At 35.5% G+C, this 14801-nt stretch overlaps 1 protein-coding gene across 3 annotated transcripts in view; it reads left to right on the top strand.

Moving 5' to 3' along the window:
• CDH18 (cadherin 18) overlaps nucleotides 1–14801 on the top strand; it is a 526603-nt gene that overhangs the window by 19878 nt on the left and 491924 nt on the right. The gene's annotated exons all lie outside the window — the stretch shown is intronic.

The following is a 14801-nucleotide window of genomic DNA, read 5'->3' as shown; positions in this document are numbered from 1 at the left end:
ACTCACCAGCTGAGACTGAAACAGCATCAAAATAGAGCAGTATAACTCAGTGTCGAGGAAAATATGTTAATTTTTTTTAAAAAGTTTAGAAAAAAAAATAGGAATTGAAATAAAAATTAAGGAACTAGAGAAAACAGTTAGAAATTATCTGATTTTTATTCTAGGTGTTTAGTGAAAAAAATTAGCCATAGATGTAATATGTTTGCACAAGTGTAATCGCTCTTCAGACCTTATATAAACATTGCAAAAAACTAAATATATTGAAGATGTCATAATAAATGCTTGACTTTTTATACTAAGGGATGTAAATCTTTATTGATTTATATGATGGCTCAAACTCCATAGAAACTATAGATCCAAGCAGTGTTTTGTCCTTCCTTTGTTTATTGTTGACCTTTAAGAAAGGTCTAACAAAGAGAAGAGGGCTGCAGTCATCTTAGTCTTGCAGTGTCTTGAGCCAGTTCATGAATGACCACTATGCGCCGGGAGGAAAAAAGTGCTCCTAAGTGCTGAAAGGCTACTAAACCATATTGAAGTAGTGATGAGTGTCTGCAGTTTAATAAAAGGCAAAAGCTTTAGGTCCTCTTTTGAACATCTATACAGAGGAGTTTTTACTTCCTAGCTAGTTGGAAACAGAAGAATCAATGCTTAAATTCACTTTGGAAAATTATTTTGGCTCCTCCTTCAGCTATTGTCTTAAGGATACTGCTTAATAAGAAAACAATAGTCAGACCAAGTTGATCTACTAAGAAAATGTGCTGTAACTTTAGGAACATAGAGACAGAAGGCTTTATCAAGACAAGTGGAATTTGGGTGTGAAATATTTGTAACATTTTGAGAGGAAGAAAAGTGACCTAACTGGTACTGCAGTATCTCATTCTTCACTTAAAAAGACCACTTACTGCTGATTCCTAGGCTTGGCCTGAAACTAATTTGTGTATCTGAAACACAAACACTCTGGTGGACTGAGGACATGCTTCTTGGCAAAGCCATTACCCAAACATATTTTCTTAACTTATAAAATGTATCTAGATGGTTATTTGGTTATTTAGCTCTGTGCATTGTCTGGGAAAAGCCCCCTACAAACCCAATGATAAACACACCTCATAATTCCTGCACACACACACCCACAGCCCTTTTCTGGTGTTCACAGCACATCTGAAGCTTGCAACTACCACTATTCATGCAATGCAATTAGCAATCTTTGTTATATGCAAAAGAAAATAAATCTCCCCTTCTCCTGTTTTATAAGTTCCACTGCATCCTGCACAAAATAAAAACTTTAAAGTTAAAATTAAAAGGGAATGTATTTTTTAAACCGCGTGATCATTAAAATGTTACATTATCCTTTTTTAATTAGTTATGCAAAGACAGATCTTACTACTTATGCATATTTTTCTTTTTCAAAATACATTTTTGGTTTGGAAGCTTATTGGCAGACATGAGAAATTCCAAGTTTGGGTTGGGTTTTTTTTTGCCATGCAAAGATAGCATGCAGTTGATTCCTTTTGTTATTCACAAAACAGGATATCAAGATTAATGACAAATTATTGTCTCTGTACAGCCAGTTCACCCCTGTCAAGGAGAATGCTGAGGCTACCATTTTTATTCTTCCTTGTCCCCTGCTGCTAATTGTAAGAGTACTAAGCAAGTTTGTCAACTAGAACACCTTTCTGTTATGACCTGGATATTCGTCACCAGTCTGACTTTAGAAGTGTGGAATAATGATAAATTTAGGTGCTATCTGGTCTAATCTGGCTGTCAAACAGCAACCTTGAGTTGAGATGATCTTTTATCTTGTGAAATATATTTGTGAGACATTCATTCTTCAAGTAAAATCAACTATTTAGCTTTTCTTTGCCCATCACCAAGGTTTGATGGTATTTTGAACATAATTTATGCAGTAAACAAACAATGAAAGCTGTTTCTCTCAGCACTTCCATCTTGGAAGACAGAAAACAAAAAAGAATGTACTGTAATGATTGTGATTAACTGTCTAGAGGTTATGGCTAATACCCCAGTGAATCTTCTGTCATTACTCTGGATAAGATGCTACATTAAGCACATATGCCTTCATCCATACAACTTTCTAAAAACCTAGAGGTTGACCTTAAGTATTTGTATTTTTCACAAATGCACTTTAAATGAAAGTGTAACTTCTGCATTTTAGGCTGAAGTAAAAGGAATGCTGTCCCTGAGTTAAAGGAGGTGATCTTTCCCTTCTACTCAGTACTTGACAGGACTCCACCTGGAGTTCTTTGTTCACTTTAGTGTTCCCGAGAACAGCAAGGACATGAACTAATTAGAAAGGGTCATAAGCTTGATGAAAGCACTAGAGCATCTTGCAAACCAAGAAAGGTTGAGAGAGCTAAGATTGTTGAGGATGAAGAAGAGAAAACTCCATGAGATCTCATCAATGTGCAAAAAACACCTGAAACAAGGCTACAAAGGCAGTAGAACTGGTTCTCTCTTTAGTGTTGACCAGAGGCAATGTGCATAATATACAACATAGAGGGTTTTCTCTGAACATCAGGAAACACTTCTTACTGTGAGTATGAGTGAGCACAGGTTTCCCAGGAAGGCTGTGTGGCATCAAACACTGGACATATTCAATGCTGCCTGGACATTATCCTGTGGAACCAGCAATGGGTGTCCCTGTCTGAACAGAGTAGGGCTGTACCAAATGATCTCAGGAGGTCGCTTCCAGCTTCAGTCATCCACGTTTTTGCCAATCCCTTTGTGCCACATTGTTGGGGGGAATGAGAAGAGGAGGTTTAGTTTTTCATTTCTTTCTCAGCTGCCTTGGTTTGACAAGACAGGAGTCTGTGAAGGAGGGCAAAAGCCTCCTGTGCAATGGAGAAGGTAAACCCCCTCCCTTCGAATTACCAGGATTTTTAAACTAAAAGGCTCTCAGGCAAAGATATGGGAATGGGAGTAACAATTCTTTACTAGGAGAAAACTAGATAACAATTTAAAAAGGCAAATGCAATTGGTACAAACAAAACTAGTGATTAAGTGCACAACCTGAGGATTCGGGGGTGTTGGTAGCAGTCCAGTTGAAATGACAGCTTCTCCTCTTGCAGTGGCTGATGAATTGCAGCTGAAGTGGTGATCTTTAGAAGGGTATAGTTTTCTCTGAAGATCTGGTGGCAGTGGGGCCGGTCTTCCTCTGCGCCGGGGCCACCTCTGAGCTCCGCTGCCGCAGCCGCCTCACCGCGCTCCGGCCGCTTCTCTGGGAATCCTGCCGAAAGGAGCTGCTTCTCTGGGAATCCCGCAAAGAGAGAGCTGCTCTGTCTCCCAAAAGGTACCCCTTTATACAATAAAAGAGTGCTCGGCTTCCCCCTCTGGGTGGAGCATCTCACAATGGGATGGTGTTACGTTACCAGCCCTGCAGTGAGTCAGTCAATGGCCCATTAACAAACCATTACCTCTTCGGAGCAAACCATTGTTCTTGGAAGAGATAACAAACCTGCCCAACCTCCAACAGATGGCAAATAGAATACAGGCTTATCTTACAAACCAGGACATCAGCATACAAGTTTATTTTTAGTTGCCAGTAAATTAAATTAATTTTTCTCAAGTTTCCTTGATTTTGGGTGTTTTGGTGATCTTTCTGTTTTTATTGTGAACCACAAGATTTTTGGTTTTATTTTCTCCCCTCCTCTGTTGAGCTGGAAGAATAAGAGAGTAGTTGGGTTGGGCCTGATGGTCTGGCAAAATCAATCCACCACAGACATAAATGGAAATAAAACCTTTCAGACTGATTTTAGCTTATTAAATTTCTAATTTTTAAAATTAGAGTGTACATTAACAGGAAAAACAGAACTATGATTCACATTCCAATTGCCACAGAATATATCTAGAGAAATGATTATGATTTTTTAATTAATCATGTTTTAGGACTAAAGAAGAAAAAAAATCTTAAAAGTTTTGAAGTCCTGTGTAACCCTATATATGTTACACATTTTCTTGGTTCTTCCTTAATAGGGAGCTCATTAAAAGACTATCTGTTTAAGTTACTGTTTAAGAAAGCTAATTTTTCATATTGTTTCAGTCTTTAGCAGTAAAAATCAAATAAATAAATTCTTTACTACTAAAGGTCATAGCATGGTTGAATGATTTGAGTGAGAATGGACCTATAAAGTTCCAACTCTGCCATGGGCAAGGGCACATTCTGCTAAATCAGTTTGCTCAAAGCCCCATCCACCCTGGTCTTGAACATAGTTTCTCTGGGCAACCCACCCCAGGTTACCACCACCTTTATCTTAAAATACTGTTGCCTTTTGTACTGTCCATACAGGCCTTGATATCTTTGATGCCTTTATCATAAGCTAAATTTATAGGTACTGAAAGTCACAGTGTCCAAGACTGAAGACCATGATGTTTCCTATTACCATCCGAGTAGCAGTTGCCTCTGGACAGTTTTCCTTATCTCCTGTTAATAGGCCCATCTATGTCTTGCCACATGACTCAGAGATAACACTCTCCAGGAGCCAGTTCTGTTTAACAGGTGATTAAGGACACACCTCCTGACTCAAGTAACATCAGCCCATTATGAGATGCTCCGCCCAGGGGGGAGGAGCTAAGCATTCCCACCTGGATAAATCTGGGGATTTCTAGACAGAGGGGCAGCCTTTCTGCAGGTTTCCAAGAAGATGCAATAACCACATCTACATCCTAAGAGTACTGCAGCCACTCCAATTCGGACTGCTACCAGCACGCTGGCCAGAGGGGTGTCAGGTTGTATTCTGACTTTGTCAGTGGTCTTCCTTTTATATCATTGCATGTATTTTTGTCTTTTTCCCTTTTCCCAATAAATTGTATTTCTGACTTGGAGTCTCTCACTGGTTTTGCTTTCAAAGAGAACACACAGTAAGATCTGCCTGAGGCCTTTTCTTTTCTGGACTGATTTTTTCCACTTCTCTCAGCCTTTCTTCATAAGAGAATTGTTCCAACCAACAACCAAATACCTTGGTTTCTTTGGTAGAGGATTGTTCTACCTACAAGTACATTTTATAAACTAATTTAATTTACTTACACAATCAAATTATGGATAAAATTCAGTTTTGCCCTTCTTCACAATATCATACAATTTTTACATTATTTTATTTTATTAATACATTGGGTGTTTTTTGCAGCATCTATTACAAAACAAAGAGTGCTTTAATTATACAAATAATAACTTCTTAAATACCTGGATAAATTTTGGGAAATAAACAATTTACAATTCCATTAAAAATATATTTTCTATTACAGATACTGCTTCACAAAATTTGGATTTATGTTGAAATAGACTCTTTCCTTGAAAAGCAAGCATTGATTTCTGCACTTCAAAAATATGATTTCTTCTACTTTTAATCAGGTTACCAAGCTCTTCCAGGAAACCTTGAACTATCCTTATTTCCAGCATATCTCTGCCACCATTTTTCAGAAGAAAATAGTTTGGGTATGTTAATGTTTTGGTACAGCCTTAGCTCTTATTCTAAAGACGATATTTTTGAAATTATATTTCTCTTCATTTACTATTCATCAAGGTTTTTAATATTTAAATTAATTGCATAAAGGTGTTATCCAACTGTAGAATTATTATTATAATTCCTACTTTTTTTAATGCATGCACTTTTAGAAGACACTTTATAAAAACTATTGTATCAGTGAATGCAGATTTAATCCTCCAGTAGAAATTTGCTTTTGAAATATGTCCTTAGTGCTTCAGAGCTTCCATTAATCAACACTATTGTATGTAGCATGCTTCAGAGAAACTTAAATTAATTTTTATAAGGAAAACTTCTTGTATTGTATTGACTTTTTTTATTATTTCCTTTTTCTCTGTAGTATAGGGGAAACTTTCTTCTCCTACTACCTTCCCCCAGCTATTTCATGTCAGTAAATTCTACCACATCTTGCTAATATTTTGTAAATACTTTTTGAGCAATCTGGCTCCCCTTTCTCCTTGGAAGTTAGGAACACCATTCTTACTTGGCAGAAAATTATTCAGGCTTTGTCACCCAAAAGACAAAGTTTGTTGCCAATGCTGACATTCTTAGAAAAATATATGGGAGCACTGATAAACTTTTGAAAAAGTAAAGTCTATTTCTAAAATTTCATTTCTTCTCATTACCTGATGACCTGTAAATTTGAGTAGGCCCAACATGATGTTGCATGGAAATGAGGGTGCTTCAAAGTGACATTCCAAAAGTTAACATCCAAGTTCAAGTTTAATTTTTTAAAGAAGCTGTCTGATTGCACAAGTCATCATCTTCTAGGGACTCTCAGTAAAAATTAGACCACTTAGTTTCCTACTACAGGAGCCTGTAGATGTATATCCATCCAAGTGAATTTGGTTAAGTAGCGCCACTTACAGGGAATCATCTAATTTGCTATACAAGATTGACCTTTTTGACAATAATTTGTTAACATGCATTTGGCACAGGTTTACAGTGTTAAATGATTAGACAATCAATACAACTTGATGTGTGACATAATTAATGCATGTTTTGGATTGCTGTAATGATTAGAATATAATCTGAAGTCTGTTGAACCCTGTCTCATTCTATTTAATACACTTGTTGGGTTACAATATAACATGCAGTGCCCCTGGAGTTCATCTGGACTACCTGTGTCAATAAAGACTGGGACAATTTACCGTAACTGCTGTGGCTCTGGAAATAGTAAAATCAAATTAATTACTTTCTGAGGAGATATTCTAGATATATCACAACTTGGTCAATAGCTAATTTGGAGAAATCTTACTTATCTGTAATATATATGGAAATTGATAAAAAGATAGGTGCTTTGAAAATGTTTCCATATGTCTTGTGAATGATGCTTAGGAAAGATGTATCAAGTAACAATAAATGAAAACTTTAATGAACACAAGCTCTATATGAAGGTTTGCATATGCATCATTCACTTGCAAGTTAAACACATTTTATCCATAGCTCAAAAAATTAGGTTTTGAGAATATGGGGACATTGTACATGGAATCATCCACAGTGCATAATAAACATAAACTGGAAATAAGTTTATTCTAGTCACAGATATTTTTAAAAAATTGCAGGGATTACTTGCAGGGATTCTTTTAGCTTGTCAAGAAAGTATATATATATTTATTTGATTTATATTATGCTAAAGAATGTTGTGGGAAAGTTGACATTGAAGGCTGAAAATTTGCAGTTACAATTTAGATATTATTCAGTCAATAGATACATGACATGAGGAAGTTTGGACAAAATTGGATGAAATTTGAAAGTGATTGTTCTAGATTTTCTTGCCCCTATAGCTGAAGGTAGTTGTAGAAAATAATATATTCTTGAAATATGTTCTGGAAACTTCCCACATGCATCAATTTCAATGTTTCTAGAAGTTGATAAGTTAGTCATGATAATGACTTCATTTATGAAATCATCCCTTTGGTTGTTGGCCCTATTTTATAAGTACATAAAGTCTGTAGTATTTCTAGTAGTATTGCAATCCATCATCAACTATTTCTTTATATTTTCTTATTTAAATAATAATCTAGAAAATGGATTGTAGATGGCATTATAATCCTGATATGTGAAGGATGTGACTTTAACCAAGTAATTTTAGTTTAATCAAATTGTAGTGTTATCATTTAGTAGATATTTTTGATGTGTTTGTACTGTTGTCACATGTGTGAATCTTAGTTTATTTTAGCAATTACATGTTGCTATTTTATTCAACTTTGATAAAGATAGAATAAAAATCAGTAGAATCAAGTCCTTGTAGTTCACCAAATAAACCTTCATCAAAGAGACTGTAGTCATAGGAAGATTTGGAAAATAACTCTGTTGGTTGGTTTGTTTGTCTGGTTTTATTGCTGGGGAGTTTTTTTGTAGTCTTGCATCACTAAACTTAAGTTAGGTAGTTCTTTTAGTCAATAGCACTTCTCATTTTATAACCTGGAGATAAGGTTAGAAAGACCTTGAGAAGGTCAGTGAAGTCTGTTTTACTTAAGATTTATGTGTGTTAGGCTTATAAGGAAAGAAGTCTCCAAGTGAGAGTTATAAGGTTTGCTTGCTTTTTGCCGTCAGGTACCCTGTGAATGGTCTTTAGTGGTCCTGTAAAATAGATAGTAACAGAAGCTCTTACCTTTGACAGAAATGTGAGAAATGTCACTGGGAAGCTTGTGTTTGGTGCTAAAAATATGGGAAGGAAAACCTTTTTCATCTCTGACTTGGTAAGAGTCCTGTGCTGGAGTAGATATTCTCTAGATTTTTAATGTTTTGGGGGCTTAATTTTTATTTTCTTTTCCTTGAAAGGAGGGTAAATGCAGCACATTATTTGACAACTCAGTTCTAGCTAGCAGCAGTATCCTCTCAAGGTATCCTAAGCTGAACTCTTGGAATTTCTTAATGCTTCTTGAAATAAAAGGATGCTCTTTAAAGGAGCATATTTTTGTATGAAGTACCTTAATCAAAACACTAAGATGTAGGGGAAGCCATCCAGTCTTTCTCAGCTTACTTTTATGGGCACTGGACAAAAACTGAGGAATGAGCTTTGCAGAAATCATGCAAAATATTGCCAAGCTGATCAAGATAGGTGTTAATGGAATTAATAAATCATGGTGTTTAAGATTGAATTGGTCTTACTTAATCTTTGCAGTCCAGTCTAACTCTTGAGTCTTAAGAAAGGAGATCAAGTCCTCAAAATTAATGTAGTATGTTTCTTTGTTTTAGTAATTGTAGAATTTTTTATTTCTTCCTGTTCCATTTAAATAGGACTTCAGATTTTTAATTCAATTGGGTATTGTTACTGACACAGATAAATGGGATTCCTCACAATGCTGTGTGCTAATATCTAGAAATGTTTTGATGAATGCCACAGTTGTGGTTTCTGCTGAGCAGTGCTGGCACAGCACCAGCACTATCTCTTCACCAGTCCTCCAGAGGGTGGACAAGGTCTTGGGAAAGGACATAACCAGGTCAGCTGATGCAGTCAGACCAGAGAGGATATTCCACATCACATGATGTCAGCTCAAATACAAAGTTTAAGAAAAGGAGTAGGAAGTGGGGTGTTCAATACTTACAATATTTTCCTTCCAGACCAAGTGCTACACTTTCTGAAACTGTGCTTCCCAGCAAGAGGAGAACATTCCTTGCTGGTGGAAAATAGAATTTTTTTCTTACTTTTGTTTAGTAAATTGTCCTTATCTTGATCCACAAGATGGTTTTTCCATCTCATTTTCTTCCACTTCCCACACAACATCCTGCTGAGGAGGTGAGAGGTAGGATGCCTTGTTGGGCATTTGGTGTCCAGTCAATGTCGGCATACCATACCCATTACTTCACCTACCTGTCCTTTTTTAAAAGAGGAAAAGTTGGAGAATTCTTCTAAATTTTTCAGTTTTTTCCTTTCCAAGATCTTTGGCATTACGTTGATGAAAGCAAAAAATAAACTTAGAAGATTGGCTGCAGGAGTCTTACAGAGAATAAGGTAGCACCAGCAAGCACACACTAATAAGCATGCATGAAAATTTGAAATGCTTTGGAGAAAAATTTTTCTGGGTTTGGGGTTTTTAGTGTCAAACATGAATGCAATTCCCATGTAAAGTGTGAATGTAATGTGTAAAAAGTATTCTTAATATTTTTCTAAGCAAGATTTTTGCATAGTTATGGAAACTTCTCTGTGCTAGGAAGGAAAATTTTCATTGTGCAAAGGTAGTGATTTTTCCTCTGTATGATATGCCTGCATTTAGAAAAAAGTTACTAAGTGACTGGGCACTCCAGTGGGTGAATGTCAAGAATTTTCATCTTTAGCAATTCACAGAGTAGACAATTTGGTATAGGTTTTTTGGTTTTGTTTTTATTTTTCTTTTTTTAATTGTTAAAAAAGCCCCATTAAACTGTCAGAAACTAGGGCCAATTTGAAACATATCTTGTGGTAGTTTTTGGATTAAGAATAGAGATTGGAATCAAATTTGGTTGATTCCAAAAACTGAATTTCAAGACTAAGTCACTGGGGTTTTTTTGCCAAATCATCAAATAGCAGCTCTAAGCATATGGAGGGAGGGAGTTATTTGTGTGTCTGAGTCAATGCTGAAACAGTAGGAGTACCTTTGTGTTTAGAATTAACCACAGATTTGAAATTATTCACTGAACATGAGATTCTCTGTGGGTTTTCACTACAATTATTTCTAAAAGGCACAGGTACTTCAACTTCCTGAACCACCTGTCAGCCAGATTAATAGCATCTTGGCAGCTGATTACAACCACTGTTATGTAGTGGCTACCAGATATTAATTTAGTTTTATATTAAGCATGCAAAGCAAGTAGAGAAAATATAATAATTTATTATTATAATAGTTCTAAGTTATAACCACCTGCATGATTTATGTTTCAATTAAACTATGCAGCTTGTACAAAGTCTTCTTCCTGTATTAATCATGCAAACTAGCTCATTATTTATGACTAAAAAAAGCAGATGAGCCAGGGTTTTCAGTGATGATTGGGAAAGGTTTCATTTTTGCAACACCCTACATATTAAGCATGGTGGAAAAGATAAAGTATTTAATATGAAGAAAAAATTTGGTAGTGTAGAATTTTCCAGTTTTGAATTGTAATACTATCAATCTGCTGTTACTCTGGAAAATTAAGTTAAATTATATTATTATTTACATCCCTCAAAGCCTGTAGACTGCTCAAAGTTGATATCTACCAGTGAAAGTAGTTTGATTTTTTTTTCCAAGTTTGGTTATATTTGATAAACTGTTCACTAAGAAAGACATAGTGAATGTCAGCAGACATGACAGCAAAGAGAGCTAGGGATAAAGATGTGGTTTTACTTTCCAAGCCCATTTGCGTCTCTTAGGTGTATTTGATTCAGTTGGTGTTGAGGAATAAAAACATTCCAAGACTGAAAATATTTCTTCCACTTTACAGAAGTTCTGTGAATTTCCAGATATTGTGTAAACTATTAGGATGATACAACCTCTCATGTTTTTCAAGGAGGAAAAGTAAAGGGTTGGATTACTGGGACTATTAAATCAAATTTATTAATTGACACCTGTCCTGTCCTAATTTTGGCTTGAGACAACAGCAGTTCTGTCAACTGTGTGAATACCCTGGGCTTTTGGTGAGTGGCTGTTTGCTGAAGTGTTTCTCCTGCTTTGTTCCTCTTGAGTTTATGTTAACTATAGCAAAATTTTCCCTGAAAACTGCATGCTGCACCAAAACAAACAAACAAACAAACAAAAAAAAAACAAACAAAAAGACCCAACCAAACAAAGCAAACAAACAAAACCCCCCAAAAACCATAAATCAATCAAACTTGGGGTTCACACTGGATTACTTAACATGTAATAGATGAAGCAAATTGATCCAAGCTACATATTTTTATAAAATAAATAACTAAAAGTTTACAAGGTAAAGTATAAGAATGAAGATCACAAATGAGCATAGCCTTATTTCTTCATTCCCCCACAACATTTTTTTCCTTCCTTTTCCTGATACTAATTTTTTTCTTCTTTGCCCACCTTCAACTTTAATTTACTTTATCTCCCAGTCTTCTGTCTGTCTGGGCCATCTTAATCCAAATCAATTGATTTCTATGATGCCAAGAATAGGTTGTGAGATTGACTAAAAATAATGAATTTAATGTCACCAGGCTATAATAATTTATTATTAAAGAAATTCAACATGTACTCAGAGTTATGGTGTAGGTATGTAAATGCCTAATTTAGAAGTCTAATTCTTTGTTACTGCAGTGTGCAAACTCTATAACTGGAAGTTCTGAAGCTTTCTTTTTTTGTTAGCTAAAAAGAAGTTTTTTTCCTCTATTAAAAGTAATTGAATAAATGTAATTTGGAATGTAAAAAGCCTTTAGTAAAAGATAGTAATATTTTCTTTGTTTTTCCATCTAAATAACAATAAGTACTGAATTTGATGGCAAATGAATGTAGTGTTTAATCTTGTTTCTTTCTGTACAGCAGTATTTTTTATTCATTAATTTAACCATGAACAGAAATAATCAATTGCAATACTCTTAGGTGATAATGGTATTAAATCATAGTCCAAGTTAAAACAAGCAAAAAACCTGACAAAACAACACCAAAATGAAAAACCACCCCAAAACCCAAGCAAACAGGAATTTTCTTTTGTCTTTCCAAGGCTTTTTATAGCTTATGGGGGTTTTTGGATAGAATTTTTCTTTCTTGTTTGTTGCTGTTCATGTTTCTAATGTGTTTTCTTAAATAGCGATTATTTGGCTAATGAAGTCAGTTAAATGTGTTTGGAGTAATAATGACTTTTTCCAAACACTTTTTTCTTAAATTCTGAAATCTATCAAAATTATCAAAGAGCTGGAGGAAACAGCACACTGGTTCTTTCTGATGCATTTTCTTAGCACAGTTTCTGTTACCCTGTGATCAAAGACTAGACATGAATGCCATAGTTATATGGCTACCCCCGAGGGGAAAAATAAAAAAAGAGTTCTCATAAATTCTGATTTTCATTGTAGCTTTGGATTGCTGAAATTTTTTGTTATTTGAACAGAGTAAAATTTGCCTGTGTCCTGAATTGTGAAAGAATCTCTTAGGGAAAGAAGTCTTGCAAATTAGGAGAATGTGATTTTGTTTAACAAGCAACTTCAGGGACATCATTGCATCTAAGAACATGTCAAAATACTTATGTAAGTTGCATACCATGATCAGGGTTTTTTTTCATGCTTCAAATCCTAAAGGAAAAGGGTGAAATGTGAAAACAATGAATCTAGACAATTCTCTATGAAGCACAAGGAGAGCATTCTTTCTGCTGCAGACATGGAAGCTCTTGGCTAGTCATAGATTGCAAAATGACAGCACATTCTCTCAAGATTAAGGACTGTATTAAGACTGTATCCTCAAAATGTATCAACTCAGTCTTGCTCTCTGCATTTGGAATACCTGATGTGTTTTTAGACAAGACAAGCTATTTTGAACAAAATAGCAAGTCACTTGTGGTTAGAAACAAGATCAATATCACTGAGGTTTTTTCCGTCTTTTGTCAGCTTATGCTACATTTGAAGATTATCTGGCATTTAATACTTTTGTGTGCATTAACAAGATGTAAATATTTGCAATTGCATTAACATTTATTACATATTTATAAATTGCATATTTATAAAGTAGCTAATGCTTATTTTGCTTCTAAATATTAATATTTTTTTGTGTTATGTTTTCAGTAGTCTTATATCCGCAAATTTACTAGGCATAATCATTACATGTTGTTTAGACCCCTTTCAAATTTTTGAAGAAGAGGTATAGGTGGGTGTAACTAATGAAGAAGCAAGACACTTAACATTTATATTGAGTGAGGAGGCTATCCTGTAGAAACTGGGTAGAAGGCTGGCTGGCTAAAAGATAGGGTGGTTGAAAAAAAATCTCTGGTGAGTGTTTGATAGTTTTGATGTCCCTGGAAGGTTTTAGTCTTTGCATCTCAGAGCAGAAGTCTTCTGCTTCTTCCATGACAGTGATTCTGATTTTGAAAGTTCTGTAGAATACATTTGCTGCTTACTTTCAGTACCAGTTAACATTTGAAGTTACGAACTTGGGAAGTCCATTCAGTTTATCATTGTGGTGAGATATTCCAATCCCTTTGTCATCTGTGAACCTTAGTTTGATTTTTTTTCCAGTTTGTCCATGTCCTTGCTGCACTGGGAGACCCTGAAGGTCTCTTCTAACCCAGAACATTTTATGATTTTATAAAGTGGACACAGTACTCCAGGAGCAACTTCACCAGTGCATTGTAGAGGTGAAGCAGCAACTTCCTCAGCCTAGGAACAACATTCTTCCTAATGCAGCCCAGGAAGCCACTGACCTGCTTTGCCAAAAGGACATATAGATAGCTCTTGTTCAGTTTGTATGTCTAAAAACATCTTCAAGGTCTTCCTTTCAAGTTTCTTTCCAGCTAGATTTCCCCCATCTTACGCTGGTATATAGGGTTCCTCTCCCTAGGTGAAGACAAGATTAATGTCTTGTTGAACTTTATTTTGCTGAACTTCATTTGGTTCCTGTCAGCTCAGTTCTCTAGCCTGTCCAGGTCCCTTAGGATAGCAACACGACCTCTGGGCTATCAGTCTCACCTCTCAGTTTTGTGTATTACTAGCCATCTAGAAATTCATGTGACTGTGAGTCTTCATTTTGTATGTTGGAAATGATGTTAAGAAAATGATAGACATTATTGTGAATAGATTATAAAGATTGCTTAAATAAAAAGCCTCGGTCCAGTTGAATTGACAGAATAGTTGTAATAAGTCAGTTTCAGGTTTCAAAATTTGTAATGCTTACCTTCTTAATCTATTTTCTGGTTGGTCAGTTTGAGCAGATTTTGATGTGTTAATTTTAAGAACGGGGTTTTAAAATAGCTTATAAAATGTCAGAATTGTAAACTCTGTGCTTTACCAAATGGTTTTCTGTGCAACTTCAGTTTATTGTCTTTCCCGAGAATACCAATAATATAATTCTGTATGTAAATGGTTAGTTACTAACTAATACTCTCAGTAAATGAATTATAGCAGACAATGCTGTCGCAGGAGTCAGCTATGTCTGCACTCCTCCTTGTATCTTCATTTTCTTATTTTCTTTCTAAACCCAATGATGCCATCCTGCAGAGATGCCACCCTGAGCTATCTGATCTAATGAGTGACATCCATGCCCATGGCAGGGGGGTTGGAACAAGACAATCTTTAGGATCCCTTCAAACCATGTCTTTCTAGGATTCTACAATACTGTGAAATCTGCAAATACATTCAGTCTTGGTTAGTTCATTTTAATTTTGAATTTGTGGTGTGGAGTTGAGACATGA

This window comes from Lonchura striata, chromosome 2, assembly GCF_050655825.1.
Source record: "Lonchura striata isolate lonStrDom1 chromosome 2, ASM5065582v1, whole genome shotgun sequence".
NCBI classification, from domain to species: Eukaryota; Metazoa; Chordata; class Aves; order Passeriformes; family Estrildidae; genus Lonchura; species Lonchura striata.
The sequence above is the reverse complement of the archived record's forward strand: the minus strand, read 5'-3'. Positions and strand labels throughout refer to the sequence as shown.